Source organism: Suncus etruscus, chromosome 14, assembly GCF_024139225.1.
Source record: "Suncus etruscus isolate mSunEtr1 chromosome 14, mSunEtr1.pri.cur, whole genome shotgun sequence".
In the NCBI taxonomy this organism is placed as follows: Eukaryota; Metazoa; Chordata; class Mammalia; order Eulipotyphla; family Soricidae; genus Suncus; species Suncus etruscus.
This window is the reverse complement of record NC_064861.1, coordinates 80690472-80701686: the sequence shown is the minus strand read 5'-3', so window position 1 is coordinate 80701686 and position 11215 is coordinate 80690472. Positions and strand designations below refer to the sequence as shown.

At 45.2% G+C, this 11215-nt stretch overlaps 1 non-coding gene across 1 annotated transcript; it reads right to left on the bottom strand.

The window, feature by feature from the left end:
* Nucleotides 1-2281: 2281 nt before the first annotated feature.
* Nucleotides 2282-2388, bottom strand: LOC126029189 (U6 spliceosomal RNA). Its single transcript, XR_007502839.1, has one exon. It is a non-coding gene; the product is annotated as a U6 spliceosomal RNA (small nuclear RNA).
* Between the last annotated feature and the right edge of the window lie 8827 nt (nucleotides 2389-11215).

Below are 11215 nucleotides of genomic sequence, written 5' to 3'. Positions count from 1 at the left end.
TGATGGCCTCCTCGTCTTCCTGTCCTCACGGGGTTTGGACTTCCAGGGGAGGACAGTTCTCTCCTCCCCCCGCAGCAGTCCTGGCGGGGCCAGAGAGTCATGACCTTGCGAGGTGCAGGAATAGCATATCCGGCTAGAGAGCTGGAGTCGTGTTCCCCTCTGGCCAGCTGTGAACTTGCAAGGGGTGGGGTGCCCAGAGTACAAAGGAGCTAAAGTGGGGCCATCTTGTCCTTCCCCTGACTTGTCTCCGAAACGGGGGCTCCTGTCCCCAGGGCCTGCAGCCACACTACTCCCTCTCCCAGTGAGCTGATGTCACCCCCAGCTGGCCAGGCCCGGAACTTTCCCAGCCTTTTCCTCCCACCCTGCTCTAAGGAACCCCTCTTCTTTCTGGGAGGTTCTCTGGGCCTTGCAAGCCCCCTCCTACGCACCCCCCACTGTCCAGCTTCCTTGTCACAGCTTCATCTGTCTGTCTGTCATTCCTGGTGTTGCATTCCCTGATGCAGGTCAAGGCACTTTCTCTCACTTTTCCAGTTTTATTACAAAGTAATTGATGTATATTAGACCCCTTTAAAATATATTTACTTATTGGGGCCGGAGTGGTGGCACTAGAAGTAAGATGTCTGCCTTGCAAGTGCTAGCCTAGGACGGACCATGATTCAATCCTCCGGCATCCCATATAATCCCCCCAAGCCAGGAGTGATCTCTGAGCACATAACCGGGAGTAACCCCTGAGTGTCAACGGATATGGCCCATAAAACAAAAACAACAAAAAAGTGTATTTACTTATTTATGCCTCAGCCCACACCTGGCAGGGCTCAGGACTTACTCCTGTCTCTGTGCTCAAGGATCACTCCAGGTGGGCTCAGGAGACCATATGCGATGCCAGGGATCAAACCCGGTCAACCAGTCTAGTGCAAGATACACGTCCTACCCACTATGTTATCTCTCTGGTTCCATCTGTAGTCCTTTAGTGATTAAGTTTAGCAATCATATGAACTCCAAGACCTCATTCATATGCTAGTTTGGGAATCAGAATGTCATGGACAAGTTCCCTTGTGACCGCCTTAATCCACCCTCATCTCAGCCTTCTTTCCAGAAATCTCCCTCACAGTTATCATCTCTCACATTTAAAAAAAAAGTTGGGCTTAGTCTCATACTGAGTTCCTCCCTTATTTTTTCACAAAACTTTTCTGGGCCGGAGTGATAGAACATCAGTAGGACATTTGCCTTGCATGCTGCTTACCCGTACGAATCTGGGTTCAATCCCTAGCATCCCATATGGTCCCCCAAGCCTGCCAGGAGCAATTTCTGAGCACAGAGCCAGGAGTAATCCCTGAACGCTGCCAGGTGTGGCCCAAAAACCAAAAAATAAATTAAAAAAAAAAAAACTTTTCTATCTTTCAGAAAATGGTCACAGTGAGACACATCCATAAATAATATAATTTGGGGGTAGCACAGACATCTATGCCTTGCATGTGGGTGGGGGGGCTGATCTGGCTCCAACACTACCAGGAGCTGAGCACTGAGCCAGGTGTAAATCCTGTGCCCAGCCAGGTGTGTCCTGAAAGCAAAAATAAGAACAATATATGTTTTAGTCTTATTTGCTTGGAACTCCTTGAAATGAAATCATATCATGTGCTGTCTCACCTGTGACCTGACTTTCTCATTCAAATGTTTCCTACCTTTCCTGCATGGGGTGGGCGGCCATTACTGGTCATCTACTTTCGTGGCTGCACAACTGTCACCTGTGGTGTGCGTCACATCTAGTTCTCTCAGGCATCGTTCTAGTTGGTTCATGTTTTTCTTTTTTTTTTTTTTTTTTTTTTTTTTTTTTGGTTTTTGGGCCACACCCGGTAACGCTCAGGGGTTACTCCTGGCTATGCGCTCAGAAGTCGCTCCTGGCTTGGGGGACCATATGGGACGCCGGGGGATCGAACCGCGGTCCGTCTCCTAGGCTAGCGCAGGTAAGGCAGGCACCTTACCTCCAGCGCCACCGCCCGGCCCGGTTCATGTTTTTCTATTCTAATAAAAGCAGTTGCTTGACCATATGGGATGCCAGGGATTAAACCCGGGTCAGCTGGGTATATATTGGGTATATTTCTTTACTTTTTGTTTTGTTTTGTTTTGTTTTGAGCCACACCCATTGACATTCAGGAGTTTACTCTTGGCTCTCTGCACTCAGAAATCACTCCTGGCAGGCTCGGGGGACCATATGCCAGGGACTGAACCTGGGTCAGCTGGGTGCAAGGCAAACGCCCTACCTGCTTGCTATTGCTCCAGCCCCTGGGTATATTTCTTCACGAATTTGCATGTCATCCTTGCACAAGGGCCATACTAATCTTCTCTGTATCGTTCCAATTTTAGTATATGTGCTGCTGAAGCGAGCACAGCCCCTGGGTATATTTCTAAGGCGGCACCTGTATTAACCAGATTCCCACTTGTTTCCTGTCATCTGGTCCTCAGAGAGGACTGCAGGTCTCTTTCTCTCTCTTTCTCTCTGAGTGCTCATGTTGGTCCATGACCTACTGTGTCCATGAGGCACTGACTTGATTAGTTAAACTTTAAAGTAAGTTGTGATATTGGTGAAGTGAGGCTTCCTCTCATTTCTCTCCCATAGGACTCAACAACATGGAGAACTTGATGGCCATACTCTAACCATCGGATGACTTGGGGGACCAGAGCAATAGTACAGTGATAGGGCATTTGCCTTCCATATGGTAGACCCAGGCTCAATTCTCGGCATCCCAGATGATCCCCTAAGCCTGCCAGGAGCGATTTCTTTTTGTTTGTTTGTTTTGGTTTTGGGTCACAACCGGCAGCGCTAAGAGGTTACTCCTGGCTCGGTGCTCAGAAATCACTCCTGGCAGGCTCGGGGACTATATGGGGTACCAGGAATCAAACTGGCGTCCGTCCGGGGTTGGCCGTGTGCAAGGCAAATGCTCTACTGCTGTACTTTTGCTCGGGCCCAAGGAGCTATTTCTAAGCACAGAGCCAGGAGTAATCCCTAAAAGCCACTGTGTGTGGCTCCAAAACAAAAACAAACAAAAAACAGACAACTTGATAACTGAGTTTTTCCAAATGTCCATACATAATTCCTCTCCATGGATTGTTTTTTGTTTGTTTGTTTGTTTTGGGGCCACACCCGGCGGTGCTCAGGGGTCACACCTGGCTGTCTGCTCAGAAAAAGCTCCTGGCAGGCACGGGGGACCATATGGGACACCGGGATTCGAACCAACCACCTTTGGTCCTGGATCGGCTGCTTGCAAGGCAAACGCCGCTGTGCTATCTCTCCGGGCCCGTCCTCTCCATAGATTTATTTGACTATTTTGCTTCTATTTTTGTTTGGTTTGGTTTTGGTTTTTGAGTCACACCCAGTGGCACTCAGGGTTTACTCCTATCTCTGTGCTCAGAAATTGCTCCTGACAGGCTCAATGGACCGTATGAGATGCCAGGGATCAAACCCAGGTTTATCCCAGGTCTGCTACGTGGAAGGCAACCGCCTAACTGCTGTGCTATTGCTCTGGTCCCTGTTTTGGTTTTTGGGTCACACCTGGCAATGTGCAGGGCTTACTGCTGGCTCTACACACAGGAATCACTCCTGACAGTGGTTGGGGGACCATATGGGATGCTGGGGATCAAATTCAAGAAACTTTCTCACTGTCCTATCACTCCTGCTCCTGGATTTATATGTTGTAACTTAAACATATTCTGTATATTTAGGTGTTTTTTTTTTTTTTTTTTTTTTTTTTTTTTTTTTTTTTTTTTTGGTTTTTGGGCCACACCCAGCGGTGCTCAGGGGTTACTCCTGGCTGTCTGCTCAGAAATAGCTCCTGGCAGGCACGGGGGACCATATGGGACACCGGGATTCGAACCAACCACCTTTGGTCCTGGATCGGCTGCTTGCAAGGCAAACGCCGCTGTGCTATCTCTCCGGGCCCATATTTAGGTGTTTTAAACCATGGGAAAATGTTGTATATGTAAACATTTTAATGGGATTATTATGTTACTGACCCTACCCTGATCTGTGATAGTGCCCTACCCTAGGGTGTGACCTGGCATTCTGCTCCCACCATTGGGTGGTACCTGATTCTGGGGCATAAAAGCAAGAGTCTGTGGAAGGCGAGAGGCTTTTTTCCTGTGGCCTTTGGGCTTCGGGCTTCGGCCTCTTCATGGAATAAAGAGCTGTTTTCTTTGGAAACCAGACTGCCTGTTGGCTTTTTTCCCCCGCTGTATTCACCTCAGAACCACCGACTGAACAGGGTAACAGATGTGTGGTCTGAGCTGGAGGAGAAAGGCCTCATCCTCCATTCCTCCATCAGTCAACCTCTTCAGGGGCTGACTTGCAACAGGAAAATATATGCAGTATAAAGATACAGCTTTTGAGGCCGGGCGGTGGCGCTGGAGGTAAGGTGCCTGCCTTGCCTGCGCTAGCCTAGGACGGACCGAGGTTCGATCCCCCGGCGTCCCATGTGGTCCCCCAAGAAGCCAGGAGCAACTTCTGAGCGCATAGCCAGGAGTAACCCCTGAGCGTCACAGGGTGTGGCCCAAAAACCAAAAAAAAAAAAAAAAAAAAAAAAAATACAGCTTTTTACGTAATAATAAAGAAAATGGAAATCTTCCTCCATAGAAGGCAGAAATGCTTTTTAATCATTCTTCCCTTCAAAAATAATCACTGTCCTGATCTCTGATAACCCTTGCTTTACTTTTTAGTTTTACTACTTGAGTACACAGCCATAAAAATCCGTGTTTAACTTGTGTCTGAACTTTAAATTCTTTTGCATTTGACTTTTTAACTTACCATTACATTTTGAGTCAACCAACTTATTTGTATATAGCTGAAACTGTGTCTTATCATGAGATGGTCTACTGATAAAATAGTTGGCAAATACCAATATTTACTTGGTAATTCAGTTGATGAACATTTCAGAGCTATGACTCTGTGGTTCCTCTCTATTATAACCAAGTAGTCATTCACTCATCCATCCATCCCTCCATCCATTTATTCCTCTGTCCATCTATCCATCCACCCATGCATGCATCCATTCATTCCACCATTCAGGCATCCATGGATTTTAAGAGTTTTATTGGTCTAGTTGTTAACCCCTGTGCAAATACCATACTATCTTAATTATATATACACAGTTTATGACGAGTCAATACATGGATGGAAAGTCTTCCCACCTTGCTCCTATTTAAGAATGTCTTAGCTAGGTTGGAGTGATAGCACAGTGAATAGGCCATTTGCCTTGCATGTGTGCAACCTAGATTCAATTCCCCCATCCCATATGGTTCCCCTGAGCACCACCAGGAATGATCCTTGAGCTCAGAGCCAAGAGTAACCTCTGAGCAACACTGACTGTGACCCAAAAAATGCTTTAGTTTTTCCCACTGGAACAAGACTGATAGACAGATAGTACGGTGAGGAGGTACCTGTCTTGTACATGGTCAACCCGGGTTCAATCCCTGGTACCCCATATGACCTCCCAAACACTGTCAGGAGAGGTCCATGAATGCAGAGTAAGCCCTGAGCACTATCAGTTGCCCCACTTAGCTTTCCATGTTAGAAGTTTGTGGTGTGTTTTTTTTTCCACATTATATATAGAAAGATTGCCTGGAAGTTCATATTTAGTAGTAGAACCCAGTCTAAAGTTTACAATTGAAACCATTGAAAGAACATGGAAGACAGAAGTGAGAAATAGTTTTTTTCAGGCAAGGATCATGATTTCTCTTAAGGAAACTTGTTAAGAAATGTCTATAGATGGACCAGAAAGATAGCACAATGGTAGGGTGTTTGCCTTGCACACAGCTGATCCAGGAAGGACAGTAATTCGAATCCCAGCATCCCATATGGTACCCCAGGAATGATTTCTGAGCACAGAGCCAGGAGTAACCCCTGAGCACTGCTGCCAGGTCTGATGCCCCCCAAACAAACAAAAAAACAAATGAAATGCCTATAGAACCTCCTATGGTGTCATCCAGTGACTGCCCAATCAGAGATTGGAGGTCCCTGTGAGTTCTCCAAGTCTGGACAGACTCCAAAGCATCTAGCTATTTCTTCACTCATCTCACGTGGAATGCATTTTTTTCCAGCACCCTTTCTTTTCTCCCTACACAGATTGTTGTCTTAAAGAAATGTTGAGCTTGGGCCAGACAGATGGTATTTTGGGCAAAATGCTTGCCTTGTATATATGGCTGACACTTGTTCGATCCCTGGCACTACCCCTGAGCATATCTGAGTTGTGGCCCCTAAAGCAAACTAAACACCCAAACCCAAGAAATATTGGGCTGGACTCAAGCTCCTTCCTAAAGGGATACATTATATGAAGGACTGTGCTCACAACCAACTTCCTCTTTAATTTTTTTATCTCTGCCTTAGCTGACAAAGTTTAGAGTAAGTTCGTGATTGGCCTTAAGGCTGGGTGGGGGATAGATTCATTAAGTGTCTAATGTCTGTAGAGACACTGGAAAGGGCTGGTACATCGAAATAGAATAATCTCAAACAGGACAGGTATTTCTATACTCAGGGCTCAGGCTTCCCTTTCTGAAGCTCCTGCGCTTGAAAAACCATCTGTTTCTTACCCTTACTTTCTGTCTTCCCACATTAAAAGGAGGGGGAGGGCCACAAGGACCCACAAAGACTCCACTTCCATTGGAGTTTCCACACCCAGTAGAGATGTCCAGATGGTGTCTGAAGGTTCCATTTCCCTCACCTAGATGGGTGCTCAGACAGGGCAGGCTGGCATAGTTCTGACAAATAAAAAGAAATGCCATGGCCTTTACACACTGTGAGCACGTCAGGATTTCTTGGCTACACCTGTTTCCAATGAACTGTGACTTCTGTGGGTGTTTTTTTTCCCTCTGAGGTGTCCATGTGGGTCTGGTGAGTTTGACTTCTTACCAATCCCACCCACACTCTCTATATCAAAGTCTCCCCTCAAGGGTGTCTGATTTGAATAAATCTCCTCCCACACTCTACCCTGGAAAATCCCCAGTTCTCTGAGACCCTCCCTTCCTGTGCTTTGTTTGCACCCTGAAAGTCTGTCCTTTGGGCTAGCAGGATAGAAGGCAGGGAGCTTTTCTATAAGAAACTGTTTCTACAAATACCCTCAGATCTGCCAACAGCTGATGTAGGACAAGCTGAGCAGTGTCTTCTGGCCACTCTCGGCACTTCACTTCCTAACAGTGAAGTGGGCCTAACAGTGAACAGGTCTGGGGCCTCTGCTTGTCTTTTCAGCATCTTGGATTGAAGAGCCCATGACATTGATCTAAGAACCAAGACACTCAAGGCAAAGACCATTTCCTGTCCTTAAATTGGGATTTCAGAGGAGAAAGAGTCATGGAAAAAGAAATCCAAACCCTGACTAATTGATAGGGCAGGCCCCCTAAGGATGAAGATGGATTATTTTGTTTGTATTTTGTAGACCATAAAAACTGTACTTCCAGAGGCTTTCTTAGTTCCTTCACCTCAATATTCTATTTTTTTTTTGGGGGGGGGGCCACACCTAGCGGTGCTCAGGGGTTACTCCTGGCTGTCTGCTCAGAAATAGCTCCTGGCAGGCACAGGGGACCACATGGGACACCGGGATTCGAACCAACCACCTTTGGTCCTAGATCAGCTGCTTGCAAGGCAAACGCCGCTGTGCTATCTCTCCGGGCCCCACCCCAATATTCTTCTCAACACCCGATTTTCTATTTTTATTCTTTTAAATGTCATCCCCACTCTCAAAATCCCAAGGAGTGACCTAAACACAGACTAAGAAGGGGTGGCCCATTCTACTTTATAAACCTAAAAAAAATTGAAATTTTTTCTAATCACTTAGGTTTGTTTCTGCATAGATATTATATATAACTATATATAATATGTCATTTATACTATATAATATTATGTATAAATTATATATAAGTATATAATCAGAACCTAATGTAACATTGTACATTAAAAATAATTATTTAAAAGAGTCGAATTATTTTGGGGGCCAGAGAGATAACATGAAGGTAGGGCATTTGCCTTACCTGAAGAAGGATGACGGTTCGAATCCCAGCATCCTATATGGTCCCCCGAGCTTTCCAAGAGTAATTTCTGAGCTTAGAGCCAGGAGTAAGCCCTGAGTGTTGCTGGGTGTGACCCAAAAACCAAAAAAAAAAAAAAATTTGGGAATATCTTCCACCCTAGGTGGGACATCCATCCCATATCTTATCCAGAATGCAAAGGCCTCAAGATCATGTTTATCTTGGAAGAGTCTTAGCAGTAGGAATTGATCAGTACCAATGCTTTTCTAGGACTTCTACCCTCTCATGAATTCACCCTTTCTTTTTGGTGGGAGGTCACACCCAGCAGCATTCAGGGGTTACTCCTGGCTCTAAGCTCAGAAATTGCTCCTGGCAGGCTCGGGAGACCATATGGGATGCCAGGATTCGAACCATCGTCCTTCTGCTTGCAGGGCAAATGCCCTACCTCCATGCTACCTCTCCAGCCCCGAATCCACCCTTTCTTGGTGGCTCTTCTAGAAATGTTGAATTAAGTATGGGGAGATAGCCCTCTCCTCTCCCCCATCTATGAATTTACAGCTCCCATTACCTATAAAATATAGTGGGAAACAACCAGAGCATCTAATAGGAGATAAGTAAAATGTTTAAAACAGTACCCCAGTTTCTGCTTTAGCAATGGTTCTGGGGGGGGTGGGAGTTGGAATGAGCATCTATGAGTCCGGATTTCAGCAACACTTTCTCTGAGGTGCTGGAAAAATAGGGGTCCGGGAGTAAGAGGAAGCACTTGAGAGAGCTTGTCATATTTTCATGTTGGTTTTATTTAACTCAGGGTGTTTTTCCATAATTAGGCAAATACTTAAAATGAAAAAGTCATGAGTGATTGCTTGCAAAGAGGCTCTTCAAGAAGTGAGGAATTGGTTCCTGTTTGCTCCACAGTCCTATCCACCAGGACGCAAGCTCTCCCAACAGTCAGGTTCAGCATAACTAGACTCCTTCCTGTTTTGGGTATTTGGATTAGGCCTATTTTTAATTTAAAACTTTTTTGATTAACTATAGTTAATTTTATTTGTTCTGTATTGTATAAACACTGGTTTATAAAATAGCTTCTTTCAAGATTAGTTCTACAGCTCTTCAAACGTACCTTACAATACCACAACTATTACCAAAGCAGCAAGGAGTCACCTACATTCACTGACTGCCTCCCTCCCCCTTCCTACCTCTCCTACTTTCTCTCCGGAAGCCTCAGTACTGTTGTCTGAACCCAAAGCTTTGTTCTCATTTATTTATTTATTCTTTCCTTTGCTTTGTTTTTACCCCACAAACGAGTGAGATCACCCAATATTCGTCAGTATCCTTTTGACCCAGTTCATTGAGCATGACTCTTTCCATTCCTCCCATGTTGTTGCTAGTAGCACAATTTCATCTTTTCTTATGGCTGAGTAATATTCCATGCTCTCAGAGTTCACTCCTGGCAGGGCTCAGGGATGCAGTGTATTGAACTAAGGACACCGCTTGCAAGGCAAGTGCCCTTCCCACTGGATTAAAACTCCAGTCAGGGGCCCGGAGAGATAGCACAGCGGCATTTGCCTTGCAAGCAGCTGGTCCAGGACCAAAGGTGGTTGGTTCGAATCCCGGTGTCCCATATGGTCCCCCGTGCCTACCAGGAGCTATTTCTGAGCAGATAGCCAGCCGGGTGTGGCCCAAAAACAAAAACAAAAACAAAAAACTCCAGTTAGGTATATAACACAATTGTATTTTTTGGTTTTGAGCCACACCTGGCAATGCTCTGCTTAGGGTTAACTCCTGACTCTGCACACAAGAATTACTACTGGCAGTGCTATGGGGTAAGAGGGGGGACCATATTGGATGCTGGAAATCAAACCTGCGTCAGCCACGTGCAATGCAAACACTCTACCTATTGTACTAGTGCTCCAGCCCCTATGCCACCATTTCCTTATCCGTCAACTATTAAGTACTTGAGCTGCTTCCAGCTCTTGTCTTTTGTACACAGAGCTGCAATAAACACAGGTGTGCATATATAACTTGTCAAAATAATGTTTTTGTAGCTAACTAGGAGTGGAACTGCTGGACCGGTATTTCAAAAGAACCTCCATACTGGTAGAGTTCTCATGTGTGTGCATTTTCACTCACCATGGGCCATTGATATGCAAGTCAACATTTACAGTCCCACCAACTGTTCCTTTTTCTCCACCCCTTCACCCATGTTTGTCTTTGGCCTCTTTCTTATAGGCCATTCTCACTGATGTGAGACAAGAACTTTGCTTTTTTTTTTTTTATTTGTTTTCTTTTTCTTTTTGCTTTTTTGTTTTTGTTTTTGTTTTTGGGTCACACCCGGCAGTGCTCAGGGGTTCCTCCTGGCTTCATGCTCAGAAATTGCTCCTGGCAGGCACGGGGGACCATATGGGACGCCGGGATTCGAACCAATGACCTTCTGCATGAAAGGCAAACGCCTTACCTCCATGCTATCTCTCCGGCCCCTCTGTTTTCTTTTTCTTTTTATTCTTTTGGGAAGAACTTTGCTTTTCTAATTGATAACCAAAAAATTTTTATGTGCCCACATATTTAAAGTTTATGTACTGGACCAGAGTGATAGCACAGCAGGTAGGGCATTTGCTTTGCATGAGGGCCAATCCAGGTTTGATCCTCAGCAATACATATGATCCCTTGAGCCTGCTAGAAGTAACCCCTGAGCACCACTGGGTATGGCCCCAAAACAACAATTAAATAAAGTTTATATACTATACTATGTGCCTACTATATTTCAATAAATAGCACAAAGTAAGAGAAAAAAATCAATGACATGTTGCAATAGGTTATCAACGTTAAAACACTTTATTGAAGTGAAATTAATGTTTGAGAAACAGACACATTTAAGACCTCTATTGTTTTGTTTTGTTTTGTTTTTGTTTTGGGGTTTTTATGGTCTACATCTGGCAACACTCAAGGGATCCTCCTGGCTCTGCACTCAGAAATCACTCCTAGGGGCCAGAGAGATAGCATGGAGATAGAGCATTTGCTTTGCATGCAGAAGGACAGTGGTTTGAATCCTGGAATCCCATATAGTCCCCCAAGTCTGCCAGGAGCAACTTCTGAGCACAGAGCCAAAAGTAACCCCTGAGCGCTGCCGGGTATGACCCAAAAACCAAAAACAAACAAACAAACAAAAAAAGAAATCACTCCATATGGGATGGTGTGGTTCCAGTCT